This window comes from Varroa destructor, unplaced genomic scaffold (genome assembly GCF_002443255.2).
Source record: "Varroa destructor unplaced genomic scaffold, Vdes_3.0 BEIS01000004.1, whole genome shotgun sequence".
In the NCBI taxonomy this organism is placed as follows: domain Eukaryota; kingdom Metazoa; phylum Arthropoda; class Arachnida; order Mesostigmata; family Varroidae; genus Varroa; species Varroa destructor.
The window spans coordinates 27,917,702-27,936,125 of NW_019211457.1; the positions used below are offsets into that span (position 1 = coordinate 27,917,702).

Genomic DNA, 18,424 nt, shown 5'->3' on the forward strand with positions numbered 1-18,424 from the left:
ATGATAAATATGTATAGACAAATAAATTGATATCGATTGGGTAGTGAGGCTTGTCCGCGCGTCGTGAATGATCGCACGTTACTTTGCAAAGAATTTTCGCCGCAAATCTTAGCCGATACACCAGATTTTAGATATATTAGAAAAACGCCGAAGGAGGTGGCTGGCCAACCAAATACGTGTCACTATAGCAGAAGTGACCCGTATACATACACGTTGCAGGTCACGCAAGGGGTGAAGATTTAACTAATTTCAAATCAAGGCGTGCACGCCATCATTCTTCAAGCTGTGGTCGCGCAGAAGCTGGCAACTTGTACTATGGCGAGAGACTCCAGGGAAAAATCAACAGCAAGTATTATCGAGGGCAACGCAGGGAGGCAGCCGTCTGCTTCAGAGGAGTGCCGGGCCGGGCAACTGGATCTTGTTAACAGCAGTTCCATGACAGTGTTGGGTCGTCGTTGTCTGGGTTAATCTGGTATGACGTCCGAGGCCGATGCCATTCCACCAATAGTTTCCCTGATAGCGGAGATATCGGCCAGTGACGAGGCCTAGCGATCGCTTGATGCAGATATGATTACTACCAACACCGACGTTATAATTTTATAATTAACGACTTTCCTGACTTTTGGCAATTTCGTCAACTAGCATCAGCAGACAGACGTCTGCGACAGGCCTACATTGCTAGGGTCGTAAAACACGCAACACAATTAAGATGCCATCACGTGCCACGGCACACTATGACCGGAACAAAGACTAGAGAAGAACTTTGCGCTAAAGTAGAGTGTACATATTTGGTGGCATTCAGTAAAGAAACACAAACCTAAGCTTGAGAGTGTCAGAACAGCATGGAAACTGTACCTTACATATCCTTGTTTGCCCTTCTTCGGTTTATCATCATAGCAGCCTTTTTCCTTACGTACATTGGCATGCGCAGTGGCTGGTTTCGTTCTTTTTTTCACGCAGCCAATAATATTATTATATATGTATGCCTGCGCCTATACAGTTGCAGTATCACAATACTCACTGGGTTTCAACTGGCGCTCTATTTTCATCCGCATTTTCTATATTATGTAGGAGAGGGATGCGATTCAGCACGACAAGAATGGAAGTGATTGACGCATAGGAATAAAGAAAAAAGAAAAAGAAAAAAAGATACATGAAGAAATCCCATGCGACGACTGCGAAGGTTCATTCGTTGGCTAAGTACGCCTCGCCTGCTCGATAGTATTATTTGTACACTGTGTGTGGGGAATACAATAGCGAGCGATTCAATGCGGTTCACCCGTTTACGTAGTTCTACGCCAAAAGCTGATAACAGATGGACCAAACAAACACGCAGACCGTACGTCAACTCGTATTTCGTTTATATTAAGCATTTAAGAGACAAAAAACAATTAAGTTGATAGAATCTAAATCCTTCGTCACCAAGGCGGGATATCTATAATAAGCTATCGATTAGTACCTCTGCAATTCAACTGTACGATGTTATAAAAGACGTAGTAAGTTTACAAGGACAAAAAGAGAACCATAGGAGCGTCTAACTTTGGCCTGCTAACTTGAGCTATTTTCAAACGAAAAGTTTGTATCACAGCAGCCCTGTAAAAGGGAGTACTTCTAGGTGTAGCTAGGAAATTACAAAAAAACATCTTAGAAAGTTGAAGATCTTTTAATCTTACGGACTTTTTGCTCATACTTGATGATGCTCATACATTATATTTTCTATGAATATGTATTGTCTACAAAAGCTTCGAGAACATAGGTTTGTGTATATATATAATAATATATATATTTGTATTTGTATAGGTTGTAATGTCTCTGTCATATCTTTTGCACACTGCTAAGTTACGTATCGTCAAACAACGGTCTGTTTTTCCTTTCATAATTTCAACCCTAACTTCTTTCGCCGAAATGCATAGACGAAGATGAACCGGCCGTGTAACTTACGTTACCGCCATGTTTGGCTCAGGCGAACGGACCCAATATGAAATAATTTACTGTTATTTATTATAAGATATGTTGTTCTTAACTGCGCGCAAACCAAGCTCATTTTATAGCATCTCTCTATTTTTTGTCATTTTTATAGATATAAATATAGAGGAAACGCATATCTGTTCGTAGATGATGTTATTACCTTAATTAAACGACACCATGGTCGCATATAACGATGTGTCTATAATGTGTTAGGTCGTTACTTCAGTGCAAACGTTTTAGTTTGCTGATTTTAGCCTGGTAACTTAGGCTCACTACTAAATCAGAAAATAATATACATAGAAGAGACGTTAGCTTTATTCTTTGTCCGAACTGGATTGCATTTAACAAGCAATTTTATTATTAGACATTTCACTCAAAGACCCAAGAAGTTGCCCTGCGACCCAATACTGCCTCTAGAAGAAACGCTAGAAACAGAAAAAAAAATTAGCCGAAGTTCGACGCCCTAACGATAGTACTATCTGTTAATGAGAAATTATAGTCACAGTCTTCACGGCTAGAGACTTAAATTGAAACCTGTCTTGAATTTGTGTGCGCGTGATACGGTAAAACGCACTCGATTTAGTATATAACAGAGATGAGCTATATAGTATACGCCATTAAGAACTGAAATCGCACCGAAGCCAAAATTAGAGACTATATAGTGGAAATTTATACAAAAAGTGGCCTCTCGGTGTACAGGTTAATTTGGTGTTATTAATGATGACATTCATTTGAAGATGTAGCGTATTTCCGAGTTATGAAACTCGTTAAATGGCGTACTATACCAAAGCTAGCCCGAAAGCTACTAGCTATTTTAGGCCTAATGTCTTCTGTTGCATTTCAGATTTTTTTAGCACAGACAAGACAGAAAAATAAACCGAATAAAAATCCCTGTGTGACGTGCGTATACAGTGAAGAACGTCACCCGGAAAGCGCACGAGGTAGGTTATTTGCTGATTCTCGGTATCAGGCTATGGTCAAGTTGGGCCTATTTTACTGAGGCAAAAATCGGGCAATGCTCCTGTTGTTGTTGTCGATATTTGTACCAGAATGAAACCCAAACCGATGGGTAGTTTTTAGTAGATTACTGACCTGAAGCACCAGGCCGCTCACCACCCATTCTTCACTGATCAGTGTTACTCATGATCTCTACCCTTGGAAGCCTAACTTTTTACTCCTCAGTACCTGATCCTCCTTGGCTCCTCCACACGTCAAAATACCGGAGATCTGGACGTGTTGAAGCGTCGAAGTATTAAAGTACATGTAAAGCCGGGGTTCCGCAACGGCTGAAGACATACTAAATACAAAAGGTCAGAGACTAGTGCAGTGAGAATATCGGGTCTCGAGAAGTCGGTATATGATTACCCTAACCGTTTACCAGCCGCTCAGGAATCGCCTAAGAAAGGCGAGAACAGCGAAAGAAAGACAAGTCCATACCGTTTACAGCGCAAAATTTAGCGATGATTCATGTAGTGTCAGCAACGCTACATATGAAAAGAATATATTTATGAAAAGAAAAAAACAAACTCATCTACACATTCGCTATGCATGTTAACTAACTGGTCTGCAATGGTAGCCAAGGAGCCGCTAACCCCCCTCACTAGAGGCGATGACCGAGAAAGAACCAATAAATAAACACCAAACATATATGTATATATGCATAGAAAGAGCTCGACAGAGTGAAGAATTGTTGCAGGTTGCTATGTAAGTGACAGCTCTTTTGGCTTCTCTGTCATACCTCTGTTAACAAAAACTTTATAGATGTTTAGAAACAAACATCGTTTAGTTGGGGACCACCGAGGTACAATAAAAACAGCAGCCGCAGCAACAACAACAATAACAAATGAAGACAAAAGGAGAAGCATTAACTAGGCAGTAGCACGATTCTGTGCTTTTGCACTGCCACCTTTGCGGCCGCTAGAGCCATTGCTGCCGATAAAAACAAAGCGTAAAAATGACGCAGAGAAAAAAAGTTACCGGGAACTCTTTGCTGGGGCAATCGCTACTATGGCGGGTGCTGTCCTAAGCCCTTAAGCGCAGTTTTTCTTAAGAACTCAAGTTTCTGTATGTGTTTGTAGGTGTATGCCTCCGTATGCGAATGTGCACTGCTGATACAGGCTATAATTGATACGGTATTTTGTTCAGGACTATAGCAAGTATAGTAGGATTAGTAGAAGTCGGAGGAAATACGAAGCTGAAACCGCCACCGGGGCAGCGGAAAGCAGAGGCAGATGTTGAAGGGGATAGGGGATTTTTTTAGAAGCAGTAGCAAGATTTGAACGAATCGTGATAGAATGTCGGTCGATTTCGCTTCGCAGTCGTCCGACATCTCGGCCATGACTGAGATGGCACTATGCTTTCTGACCATAGCTGGAGTCAGAACTATGCCTCTACGATCTATAACGAGGTGATTATTTTCAACCGCTCAGAATGACAGACAGCGGGTGACAAGTGCTTGTTTCCTCGCAGCCCTCGTGTCATCAGTTACGACATTACATTGGCTTACGGTCAGCGCTGGCACGTGATGGCCGCGGTTGTAAAAGTGGAAACTCTTTGTTTGTTGTTGTTGTTAACGTTGTCGGTTCCGCGTGGTCGTAACGATTGCCTGTGATGTCATGCTAATTATCTATGCCGTCCGAAATGATCCTGACAAACTTGGGGCCAGTTGAACTGTTGGGCTAAATATAAGAAGAAAGTGCAAAAATGTCAGGACAAGTAGCTAAAATGGTGATCAACGGCGAGAAAACGATGCTCTATGTTCATAACTTGATACCACGACACAACTCTTTATGAATAATTATCGAAGAGGGATAAAAAACGTGAACTAATCTCTCTTTTTTAGTTTATATACGTTCATTCAATTTAATAAGATGCTTTAAAAGCTAACACGCAAAAGCATAACGTGCTTGCGCGTACTCTTATGCGGCTTGGTCTGCTTATTGATGCATCTATAACGTGAGGTGAGCTTCTTATATTTGTTTTCATCACTTCATTTCATTTGCATGACGGACTTCAACTTGAACGTTTGGTCGAAGCCTGTCGGCCAGATCAGATCCACTGTCCTAATTTTTATTTAGGCCTTTTTTTCGATATTAGTATTGTTCGAGTTCAATTATATAAATCTGCAGTAACGTCCATGTTGTCAGCGACATGCTGATCGGCAAACGAACTGTCAAATAATCACACATTTGCGTGGGCTGCTCAGAGCAATATATGGTAGAATATCTTATATATGCACAAATATTCTGAGTGCATGTAGGTACCGGAATCAATTCTTAAAAAAAAGCTCCTGGAATTAAAGTAGGCCTGCGAGTATCATATCGTAAGCTGCAGATCCGTCCGTATCGACAGTATCAAACGCGACGAAGGTCAACTGATGGGAGTTCAGACGGAAAGTAAATCTCAACGGCCATGTCTACATCAACGAAATTAGGTCATAAAGTCAGTAGCATCAACTGAATCAGCAGAATGCTACAATCGCAGCGTTCTCCTGTACTTACCTATTAACTTTCTACAGAGATCTACTCATAGTACGTTCAAATAGATGCCTGAGACTCTCCTCCTTCGACTCAAAACCCACCAACAAGATAACAATCACCACCATTAATTCGTATGGGTGTATAAATATCAACCGCGTCCTCACCTCCGGCTCCTTTTCCCATTAGCCGGCCATTTTACACCCCTTATCAATACAACGGCGACCACAACCAGCATATCTGCTTAGAACTATGATTACTGCAACTAAAAACGACTGTTACGCTATCAACGGACACTGTACTATTACCCGGCTCGCCAGCCAATGAGCCAATTCGGTCTACTGCATCGACTCAACGTCCCGCTAACTGCAGATCCGTGTGCACGTTATCAAACCATAATGGCTCGTATATTGTATTACCCTTGGTACAGCTTCGCTTATCGGCCAATGACAACTGTATAGGAAGAAGCTGGGCCGTTGTGTGTTCCTGTTCTACGACTTTACCCGATCTGCCAACGGCGGCTTTGGCTGGCGTCTTTGATAGCAGCCACGGCGTGATGCAGAAACTTCAGAATCCGGCGCCGTACCAGACGATGGCGTAGGAGTAACGGCCAACGATAACCGTAACGGATAATGCCTGTATTGCTTTAAAGGGCAGGGAGACGCCTAGAGGCCATTTGAGCGTTATTGAATATGTGCAGGGTGAAGCAAAAATGTTCTGAGAGCTCGAAGACAGAATTGCATAATTTGAGAGTTTTCATTTCTCAGAGTGGCAAGGAAGAAACATGCAACATAAATATGTTAGGTGAGAAAACTGCTTTAGCGAAGATTTTTAGACCATCAAGTGACTAATTTCTATCTATCTAGAAGCTTCCGCCTCACGCTGCTCTGTGTTTGCGTACCTATTGTGCTGGACAAATATCCCGGTTGTAGTATCTACTATAGCTGTACGTACAACGTAGGCGCGCTACGAGTTCTTTTACTTATCCCTGAACAGAAAAACTTCCGCCGTCGCAGCATAAGCCTCCCCTTGCTAACCTGAGCCTTAATTAGGCTGCTAGAAGCTGGACAGAGCCGAATGCCTCGATCAGTCGTTATACCACATTTTTCTAACCTATTACGAATGCAACGTAGCCAGTATGTAGAGAAGAGGTTGCGAGGAAGGCAATTGTGGCTGGACAGTCATAAAGGTCACACGATTGTACCACACATCAGTGTATACATGCATAGAAAATGGTCACATATTCTGCCTTGCTGTTGAGTGATACACGCCAATTAGGGTCGGCTCTTCCTGCTGTATCACCATATGATAATGTTTTTGAAAGGACGTTCAATTCAGTAATACGAATGTTTCACATACTTGCCAGGATAATCTCTGTAGATGTCAGCATTTTCGTATGTTCGGTAAATTCGGAGTTTATCTAAGTTAAGGGGTCCCGTCGCGTTTGTGTCAGCGTTTGCGTGCAGCGTCATCGCATCAGTCCAAGCCGTACCGCAAAAGTTGACGTTTCCGCTATTACATGCAAAGGTCATAAACACGTTCAAGGTCAACGAAGACTGTCAGATTACGGATGCTGTAAATCTAGCGGTGAGCATTGCAACAAGGCGATGGTCTTCTGCAGTTGTTCGAGTTTTCTGTGTCGTTTCCGTTCGCAGTGGCGACGAAGCACCGCGCGGGATGTTGCAGCGAACGCTTGCGCCTAGCGAAGACCATCATCATTTTACGCTTTTCGAATAGACGATATGTAATGCAATGATGGTAAAATTAATTGATATTTAGGTTGCGGTGGTAAGCATTCGCAGTGGAGAGCTTCCAGTTTTCCACCACTTAGCCCATACAATATTTGAGTCGTTCTTTTTTTGGAATCATTCACAATAATACATTATAAGCAGAACAAATGAAAATTTACAATGAACACAAAAAGGCACGGATTTCCTTGAACGGTCCAATACAGGTAACTTCTTTTAACATGAACCCTCATATGCACATACCCCGATTTCGCTTGCTTATTCTCGTCCAGTCATCACAACGCGAACCGGAAGTGCCTATCCGTCCTCTGTGCAGTCACCATCTGTCCAGAGTCGTTACTTGCAAATTCACCATTTTTAACATAACAATAACATCGTATGTAACCAAGTGAGGATACACCCCCTTGGCGACAGATGGCGTTACCGTCATCCCTGATAATCATCACCGCTTCCACGGCCATCGGTGCCAGTGGCGGCCATAGCACTGTCATACTATTATACCCATCACCAGTAAACTGGTGGCTACGCATTAGTTTCATACTTGGACTGTTAATTTATAAATCGAACCTCACTGAATAACTGTGAAAGATTATGATGCTACTATATATGTTGCATCAGCCAAAGCTTAAGCGTTATTGAGACGTACAAATATGTTTCATTTGTCGCGCCATTGTTGTTATTCCCAGCCGCCTTGAACCAATTTGACTTTTTGATTGTCTGTTGACCAACGTCTAAAAATAATTGTTTGATTGATGCGTGGGCGTTCGTCCTCGCCATCGTATGGTTGTTATTGGTCATTTCATGTTGATGCTGCTGTGTCTATTATTGGTGCAGCTCTCGGGGTTGTTACTTATATTACAGCCATAACGATGCGATTTCTAGAAAAAAAAAACCTACCAATCAACTGTTAACTGATTGTTTATGGTGGCGTCCCTGTTCCTCTGTATGTATGCCGTGGGTCCTTCGGAAATCATGGCTTCTCACAGCAGACCAAATATTTTTCATATCTAGTTTCCTGATTGTTCCTGACAAGTCGTTTTTTCCACTGCTGTCGTCAAATCAAGAGCATTTAACTAAACGAAGCTTGGGACTGCAGTCAAATCTGCTCAGACTAATAAGTCAAAAATTTCTCGATCGTTTTGGAGGTTTTCATTGCGCATCTGTCTAAGTAGTGGCAGAGTAAAATGTAATAAAAATTAAATTAGAATTAATTAGCTCCGTACTGTTTATGCAATTTCGTTATTTCTAATTACAACTCCGTTGCTGAAGTGTTGATGTTACAGCAGCGGTCTAGTACGAACGGGTTAGACCATGAAGCACGGAAACGCCCTAAATCAGTACCTTCCCTCTATGTGATAGGGAATAAAGTTATTTGGTCTACATTTGTCATCTTCGCGCAAAGCTACGATCAATCTCTGTGCTTTCGGCGCAGTGTGGATCGCTCCACCCATCGACCGATGTCGACTTCTTACCACGCTCAGAGCTTGCCATACGCATTACTAAGCGCGTGCACTTAATGAGACCAACGTAAATGTGAGCCACAGTGTCGTCCAGAGAGTTGGAAGGGAGAAAAGCGCATTCACATCTGTGCTTAGGTGGCGACAAGTTCACGCGACAACAAATACTAACCTTGCGCGTGCGTGCGACAGCATGTGAGGTTTACGTTTTGACTGAGATGATCCGGCAATTCGGGTTAACTGATCTGACCCGTTTGACCAGGTTCAGCTTGTTTCTTCTTTCTAATGAAAGATTCTACCTTTCGTGATGTTTAATTCTATTTTGACCACTGAGGTTAGAATTATGTGTTTCGTAACGTTTCGTCAGGTTTTTCATACAGCGTAGAGTCACACATGTGCACCCAAATCAAGGGATATTTCTAATAGCGAAGATAAAGAAGGCTAGTTCTAGGATATTTCGTTGTTGCACGCCGGTTGCGGAAGGAATGACGCGTCACGAAATGGGCGTGACGGTCAAAATCAATGAGGAGTCATGAATACGACCTGCACTTGACTAATTCAACATCTGATCGGGGACGAGTTGTTGAATACAACGGCACTACTTGGCAAAATGACAGGCAGCTGGTCGCAATGGCGTACACACACGCCCACAAACACAAAGGCAAAGAAGCATAAAGCCCTACTAAAAACGTATCCGAAAACCACCCCCGATACGATCGTTCGACAAAAACGCTACGAGAGAAAATGCCTTGTTTTCTTTTCATTCAGTAAGGGAGAACAGAGGGAAGATAACTCTTTATCGGGCGAAATGAACCGTGAAGCTGGTCGAACAGAGCGAGGACGAAGTATGAGTAAATAGAGTAATTGCTTATACCCGAAGAGAATCGAACGAAAGAAGTAAAAAAAAAAAAAAACGCAGAGGAGAAACCAAGATAAAGACTTATCGATGTATGACAAGTAAAAAGAAAGCTACCGTGATTCTAATCGCTGTTTCGCCAGAGGAAGACTGAAAAGCCCATAACATCCGTTTGCGATTGTATTTCCCAAACAGAGACTGCTCGAGAGGCAGGGAGGCGTGGGGTCCCAATGTCACTTAACGGGACCCTGTAAGATCAAACGAAAGTCAGACGAAGGAAAGGAATATTGAGGTAGACTCATCAAGGGTTTTTTGTCCTTCACTGAAGAAACACCTATGCTCCGATATATAACTTTCTTCGCAAGTATGGATCGACAACAGATACTTTTCTTATTATGACTTGATTATTAATTAGGCGTTAACTTGCGTCGTAGTTGCTGTTGTGATAGGAAAAAAGTTACTCGTTGTTTGAAGATGTCTTCTAAGTGTGTAAATTACCTGCACTATAGATGACTAGCAGTCAGTTCTTTTCTATCGATATGTATCTGTCAGGGGAGTGTGGCAAAAATATGAGATCCAGTAATGTAATACTAAATATTCGTACGTTCGGTCAGATTTTGCCGACGTAAACTGTATAGATAATAACGGCCGGCAAAAAGACTCGAATAAACGGGCCTGAAGGCACTCGTATATTGCATATATTAACAATTCTTTAGCGTTGTAGCGCTGTTTCACTATGAAATATGGATTAAGGGGCTTGGCGCAGCCTGCGCCATCTATGTTGCATTCTGCAATAGTCTGTTTTGTCTATTATAATGTGAAATTTAATGTTCACTATGGCGCACTGTTTCGGGTCTATCGATAGCCAGGGACTATTACAAAGGACCGATATATATATATACGTACGCAACAAACAACGAATAGAGAATACTGTGCGTAACGTGGGACAGTGCAACGTTTATATTCGTAGCAAGGGGCATCCAAAAACCGCTAAGCTGCAATCCATAGATCAGCAAAACTGATGTAATTACAGGGGCTATCCGGTACCCTGATAAAGTAAGCTGATTTATGCACGACATTCTGTGTATTATATCAGAGAGGGTGTGGGATAGATCTGCGGAAGAGTGAGGCAGTGCCCAATTTCTTAAAGATCGTGAAGTGAACAAAAAATTGAACGGCACGATAATAAATCACTTGATTTTTAGCTTGTCATTTTATTGTTATTTTTTTTATTGATCAACTACATTATACGTTCGTTATGCTGACATTGTCGAGGGGCATCGAAACGGCATGCAGGCTTCGTGTACAGGCTTCTTTTTGTGTACCGCCTCAGAAGAGAATAAATATTTGCCCTTCTTTAGGAATGATGTGGTCATTTAAATGTGATAAATACTTGCAGCTTATGTGCTTCGGAGCTGATGTATTATTTTCTGAGCGACAAGTAGGAACACCTTAATGCCAACAGCGCAATGGTGAAAGCTTGCAACACGAAAATTGTTCAGTGTTTTATTTACGGTCTACAAATATTTCGTATTTTATTGGGACGACGTCAACAAACTGAGAGGCGGACCAATTAATATAGAAGGCGCCCCGTGCTTAAAATTGCACGAGAAAAGATAACAGCTGCTATTAGGGCTTTCGGCCCCTTGTTTGTCTATTTCTATTGTTATTAAAACCGATATTCGTAGCTAACAGAACGGAACGACAGAAAAACGAGATAAACAATAAAGCATGGACGAGTAATGTTCTAATAAATTCTATCCAATGGTTGTTGGGTGAAGCAAGCAGCGGGAAGAGGGATCAATAGATCCGAGGTTTTCTTCTCAGAAACATTTGGATCATTGGAGTGTTTTAATGACTATTCGATTTACCTCGAACTTTACTAAAGACCAATAGTAACTTTAATATAAAGAAAGATAGGGACCATTTTATCTGTTTGGCAGGTCCGCTTGAGCATGCGATTTCAAGCAAGGTGGTCTGCTACGCACAAACCTGCTTGACTGAGAATGAACTAAAAGTTCAAGTGTCAAGACGTAGATGAATTTTGCACTTCATGAAAATTCTATTAACTCGACAAAAAAACATTTATAATTATTGGGTTCCATATATTAGTTTAAAGCAATAAAAAATTCCTACAATGACAGCACTGACTGCTGATCGACTCAGCGTGACCCCTGACATTTTTTTTTCTTACATTCCAACGTATCCAACAAACATTTATTATTATCCTTAATCTTAATTTTTAGTTCGTCACGTAGGCTCCGCTTATTTTACGAGACACGGCTCGCGTATTGATCGCCGCGCGTTCACTGACCGTCCACGAGATTTAGTTTTCCCGCTCTTACCAACAAAATCCATCTTACACCGCTCAAATCAAACGTTACGTGCAAACACGGTACGAGCCTATTTCATCGCCTATGCACGCCATCGGAACAACGACCACCAGCAGGCATCTTCATTACGCAGGTGCTATTGAGACACCATTGGTTAAACTACACCAAGCCAGTCAAATGTGTCTCAATATGTTTATTATACCGCTGTCTCCAGCCATCATAACGCCGCGTTTCGCTGGATTCGCTGATGAATCAAAATCGGCTGTCAGGGGTGCTACCCCCCTTCGTAGTGTTCGGACCCTTCAGATGCCGGTGGTGGAAAAGGCAACGGCGGACGGGACTGGTACACAACGGAAATCTGCCTATGTTTATATGAGTATTCTACTACAAAATGGCACAATTGTCGTTCGATCTTCTAAATCTAAAAATCATCGGAGGAGTTGTCGAAAGCGGCAAGAAAAAGATCAAAAAGCGTGTTTCTTTAATGGTGGGATAATATTAGTTGCTGTTTTTGCTGCCATGTTACTGCAACGGGGGATCCGGTGACGTTGCCGGGCACTGAACCGACAATGATTTTTCTGCACGGCGTAACATGTAAGTGTGCAATTGATCATCAAACGGTCATATGATGATGGACATCGCCTAACACGCTTGGACCAGAGCCGTCAGGATTGCCCGCATGAGCAACATGCTTCGCGACGTTTAGGTATAGCCGAAGTAACCATTTTAATGTTAGGACAATGCCAATATTCCGCTTTTCCCATACTCGGCCCTGAGCCGATCTGAAAACTAAACCGAGTCAGCATAATTATAATATTACGACTATGATTTCAATAATTTACTTTGTGCCGTGTGGACGCAATTGCTTCTAGTAGGGTCTGAATGATAAACGAGGGCACGAAAAGCATGTAATTGATATCTAATTCACACAGCAGGAAGCTTACAAACTATGAAGTATTAAAAGGTTGTCAACTAACAGAGAAAGTAGAGATTAAATACTGTGAAATTGAAGATGAGCGATTTTTGCAGGGGTTAAATAACAAACGGTTTATATAGAATTTAGTTCATTACGGTGAGCAGAAGCTATCGTATTATTGCTATTGTGAAGGTCGTGACCGCAATTAGCCTACTCGTATAATCCAATCGTTAGTTGGGATCGATATAGAATATTTGTTCGTTGTCTTCAAAGGGGAAGATATCTATAACACTGAAGAGTTTCGCGCGAAAGTTGAACAGTATTCACAAACGCAAGGGCTACTTTAATGACAAACAGTTCTATTTGGCTATAAGCGAATAGGTGGGATTTGTAGAATTCTTAGAAACGGCCTTTAAAGTACATTGTTATTGGCTTTCCCCATTGTCCAGACATGTATCGACCTTGATTTGCCAATACACAGACACCTACAAACAGACTCCAAAAAAAAACTATGTACTCTATGTTTAATTCTTTCAACACACACAAGTATGTTTGTATTAGCAAACAGATTTGACTGGATTCCTTAATCCCTGCCCAAGTATAGTACGACGTAACGACGGTCTATTATCTTATTTTATTTCAGGTAACCGCTCGTAAACCAGGTTAGACGTCCATCTACAAGTATTTGGGATACTTGCAACGTAAAAATCATATGATTATGACCTTCTCTACGCCATTTTATCATATTACTTCGTGCCTCAGCATACCCCATAGTAATATCTTAGACAGTCATCGCTTATCTGTTTGGGCAATAGCTATTTTTTGTGGGCTATTTTATACGCACTTTATTTCACTGGGTACAATACACGTTCAAATAAAAATGATCACACATCTGTAAAAGCAGGTGTCCTCGGGGTCTCATTAACAGGAACGGGGATTCTTCGATGCTATCCAACCGATCTGATATTAGCTCGAAGTGATCAATAAAGACCAATGTCACAGTTTGAAATAAAGTAAGGCCAATAAACAAATCGTCTTGCTTCAAATCTATTGTTTTCTCCTCATTAGAGATTCTAGCGTGGCCTAAACTGCAAGCCAGATTGACGTGTTTTTTTAAACCCCTTTATTATTTGTCTACTTTCGACGTCTCTGCTGGCAATTAATGCGACAAACTGCAACAATATAGAAGCATATTTTAAATTAGCTTGGTTACGCGACGGCTAGTATTAACAATGGTTTGTCGTACCCCTTCTATGTTATTTGTATTGGTTTATGATCAGTTGGGGTGAAGGTACACGGCATTTTATATGAAGGTGAATTATCAGGCAGTAATTGCTATCGTACAGATAATAGTTTTATTTAAATAATAAAAAAAAAAATAAAAAAAAGGACCTCGTCCAAGCGAATGCTTGCGACAGCGATTTTTATGTCGGTTCGATGATATGACGCGACTGCGTGTTCCTTAACCTGATTGATCGAAACGGCCTACAAGGGGCAGAATTGAGGCCTGCTCTGTGCAGTTGTGTAACGAAGTTAAGTATTTTAAAGAGAAAATCTTTACAAAAAAATACCAGCGTATATTTTATTAAAACCACATAATTTCATTTGTGTAATCCATTAAGTTTTGTTTGACATCTACCTTTGCTAGTACAATTCCTTCGATAGGTCACCTATTGATGAGCCTATTAGCAATGTTTATGTTTCGGCGGCTCAGGCACTAGTCCATTTTTATATCGATACGTATCAGTTCCAGTGCTTACATTATGCGTTATGATGTATGCGGTTTATGTTTTGCCAACGAATCAGTTCCTTTCCCCTTACTAGTGTTGTCCACCGCGCCGTATTCTGACGTAAGATCATATGCTAAGAGAATTTCTTAAGTTAACAGAAGTTAACTAGGGCAAACCATTAGTTTTTCCTACACTTCACGTTACACGAATCATGCATTTCATCACGGTTACACAGGCACTAGTGCATCTTCGCGTGCAGCCATGTGATAGAACGGCACGTCTGGTAGATCCGAAGCACGAGGTCCGTGTGAGACCTTAGAAAGAAATACCATTTTTGAAAAAACAAGTTAATAACAATGCACAGACTTGACTGTTTAATTTGCACCCACTTTGGATTGGTACGTTGATACAACAAATTGGTAAAATTATCGAATCTATACCTAAACCATTCAATACTACTATTATCATCAATCCATTTCCTGTCCCGCAACGGTAAAATATCGCTAGATATTTCTTCTTCCCTTCTATATTTCCCTAGTACCATAGTTAGCTAGAGTACTACTTTAGCATAATTCACATTAGGGGCTTGCTGTCAGCTTCATAGTATATGGCATTAGTATTTTTTCATTAGCCTGATTTGATGCTCCTGCCTAGCTAGAAATACTGTTTGCCCCTTCATTTATAAATGCAAACCAATATTGCCATTCGCATTAACCATATAGTGAATTTGAGGTACGTGAAGGAGTAAACAGCGGGGTAATACTATAACATCATATACACGAAAAAGTCTGCAATAGAACTTTGTGCACTACTCAGCTTCCTTCGTGATTTAATAACGTCCGACTGGCCTCATGAACAAAGTAGCAGTCGAAGTCGTAACCACAGCCCCCTTATTGACCGTGTTAATACTAAATATGTGGGCCTAAAGTGAAAAAAGTTCACAACTTAATAACTCTGTTAGTGCTCATAATAATGACAATAATCATACATTTCCTCCGTAAACTTATACGTTTGTCTTTATCACGCTGCTACAAAATGGGCAGCATCTCTCAAGATCTTGAGATGTTCATGTCGAGACTCTTCACTTACCTTTACCCTTTTCCCCTGGTTAGAGTGTCTTCAAACCGTTACACCAACCAACATATCTGACCGTCCACGCGACAGTCTCATAAATACAGTCTATTCGAGCAGGAGCGGCAGTTGTAGCGCAAGACAACGGTCATAGCGAAATCATAAAAACCTACAAACGCCGATACCAGTGAAGCTCCGGTAACGCAACATGGGTTCCCATGACCATTGTATGAATGTGTTATGGCATAATCCGCATAACGGCTACAATCTTCACTATTGTATTGTGCCCGCAGATAGAGCGAGAACAAAAGGAACGAAGCCAGAAAGGGTAGAGCGAGAAATAAAAAAATATCATGGGCACATTGGATGCTGCTTCATGAACGTCACTCGAAAACGAAAGCACGGATTATCTTCAAATATGCCCACAGAACATTGGCGACCGACCGATGACAAAATGCCGATGAAGACCACTTCAGAATGACTGACCGGCACAGAGGGACGATCTAGCCGAGTCCAACGTTGAAGCCGTTAACGCGATCAGAAACAACGTTTACAGATGGAAAGTATCTTGTTTTTGCAGCGATAACTGGCTGAGTGCTATATGTTACGTCTATCTGTCATTGGGAGACGGATAATTGTCCATCTATAACATCTGCACATTGCAGAGGAAATTGTTGCTTTCCTGCCATTATTTCATATGCTTCTCGCGCTTGCTCTATCCCGGTGATTGAATAAAGCAAAGGGGATACTGAACAATATCTAAGGACTGCAACGGTGTCCTACTGAATAAGAGTAACCATATGGCACAACGAGAAACGTTCATTTATTCGAGCCTATGTCGAGCAGATTATAAACAATATATAACAATATAACATTGCCATCCAACTCTAATAGGTTGCTATAAAATTATATCATTGTTGTCAGTGCATGTGGGATGTTCGTTTACACAAATCTACTGCATCGTCGTCACGATTGGATCGGTTCATTTTGTTACGCACTGTGATAGCTTTCAAGTTAGGTTCTACTTTTGGCCGGGCGTTATCCTCAGGCACCTTTCGTATCGCTGCTATGTCGTAGTCTGGTCGTGTGCCACCAATCCCCGACAGTCGTTTTTAGCATCAGCATTAATTAAGGCCTGCCAATTATTTATATTGTATGGAAGGAAAGATGGAACATAACCGTTGGGGTACTGAAGTTAGAGGTTTGTCGTAGGTCAATTACCCTTTCCGCTTATATTTGGGTAAAGATGTATGAGACTACGAGATGTTGAGCTGTTTGGATAAATACCATAGGAAGTATACGAATAACATATGAAACTATAATTAAAATCCCCTGTCTCATATAATGGCTAAAGTACAGAACTTCAGCGACTCACATTGATAGCTACATAGCTTTGATTTTCATAATCTTTATGTCTAAAGACGGTTATGAGGAAATGTTTGGTATTCAAAATATATGAAGGCGGTAATGAACGCACTTGAATGAACGTCTTGTAGTGGTGACGACTATGGCTATGCTTAGGTACAGCCGAAGTAGCACGTGACCTTATTGCTGGTAAAGGACACTTCCTGAAGGGAAGTACTGCGGACTTTCTGTAATACGGTTATACACGTTAAGACGTTCAAGTAGTTTCAAATGGATAAGGCGATAGGATCTTGCATCCGATCCGGCCCGCTATACCGCGCGCCCAAATTTTTGAGCCTCATAATGGTTTTCTGGATATTCTAGTTACTTACCCCAATTCCTAACGCAATTGGACATCAGAAGAGCGTTTGTTGTTAATTAGTAAAACGGGACTTGTTAGGCCTTAGCCTGAGGAGTGCTTAGTCGCATTCTATCGGTGGATCCAACATCTAAAGCAAAGTGTCTTGCGCTTGAGTAAATGTAAGCTAATTATTTTTCTCATTCTATTATATGCTATTCATTTTGCTCGCGATCTGCGTCTTTCGCATAATAATTAAGGGCCTGTGAATCACTGGCGATGAAAAATCGTCAAGTAGCCCGTTCCTCCTACTTAAGGTTTGTTCAGAAGCCGTTTAATTCGAGAACCAAGAGCGGCGCTCCATAAAATTCATCAATGTTATAGTATTGTGGTATGGTGTACCAATGTCTTGTGTATGTATGTATGCAATATCGCGCGAAACGCCGGAAGAACTGGAACAGATGTATGCCTTTCTCCTCTATTTATTTTGCCTAATGCATGTTTATGATATTAACATTGCCCTCCTTAGAACAGTCGGGAACAACCGGTTGGCTGTCAACTGTAGCTGACCTTTACCACTTCTCAGCTGAAAAATGTTCGGGCGATGAAAGCCAATGGATCTAGCTCTGTCGCCGCGGCTGTACGGTCGTCTAAATGTTGACACGTTGAAAGGAAATCTCGTAGCATTTTGTGCGACGGAAGGAAGAAAAAAAGAAATGAGATGTCATACCACCAACCACAATTCATTGGCCAAACAGTCAGAGTATCGTAGACAACTGCACGGGGTATAAATTACAGTGATGCATTAATAATGACAATGGATGCTTGTGCATCAGGCATACTACGTCTCTAGCCCTGTGTTTTACATGATAACGTGGTGTAGAAAGAATGTAAACGGGATGCAACGACACTACCGAAAAGCTGTTTCACACCTAACAGGTTAGTTTTGCAGTAATCGTTCTGTCACATCCCGTCTTCTACAAAAAGTCGCCGAAATCGTCGGACGGTACTTTGCTACATGAAGTTATGACCAGACACGATCGTAGGCATTCGGCCATTGTTGGACATTTATGTAGAGACCTAATAAAGGAGAGCACTCACTTTTTGGCGTAGCAACTAACTTAGTAAGAGTGTTTAATTTAGTTAATTTCTTTCCCGTCAGATACT

General features: G+C 41.4%; 1 protein-coding gene and 1 long non-coding RNA gene across 5 annotated transcripts in view; both read left to right on the plus strand.

The window, feature by feature from the left end:
* Window positions 1-13,800, plus strand: part of LOC111248687 (uncharacterized) — a 122,753-nt gene extending 108,953 nt beyond the window's left edge. For both annotated transcript variants that reach the window (XR_015327130.1, XR_015327131.1), the window contains one exon: window positions 13,398-13,800. This is a non-coding gene — a long non-coding RNA (uncharacterized LOC111248687). The remainder of the gene's footprint in view (window positions 1-13,397) is intronic.
* The window catches only part of LOC111248685 (uncharacterized), a 166,750-nt gene that overhangs the window by 122,457 nt on the left and 25,869 nt on the right, over window positions 1-18,424 (plus strand). The window lies entirely within an intron of this gene.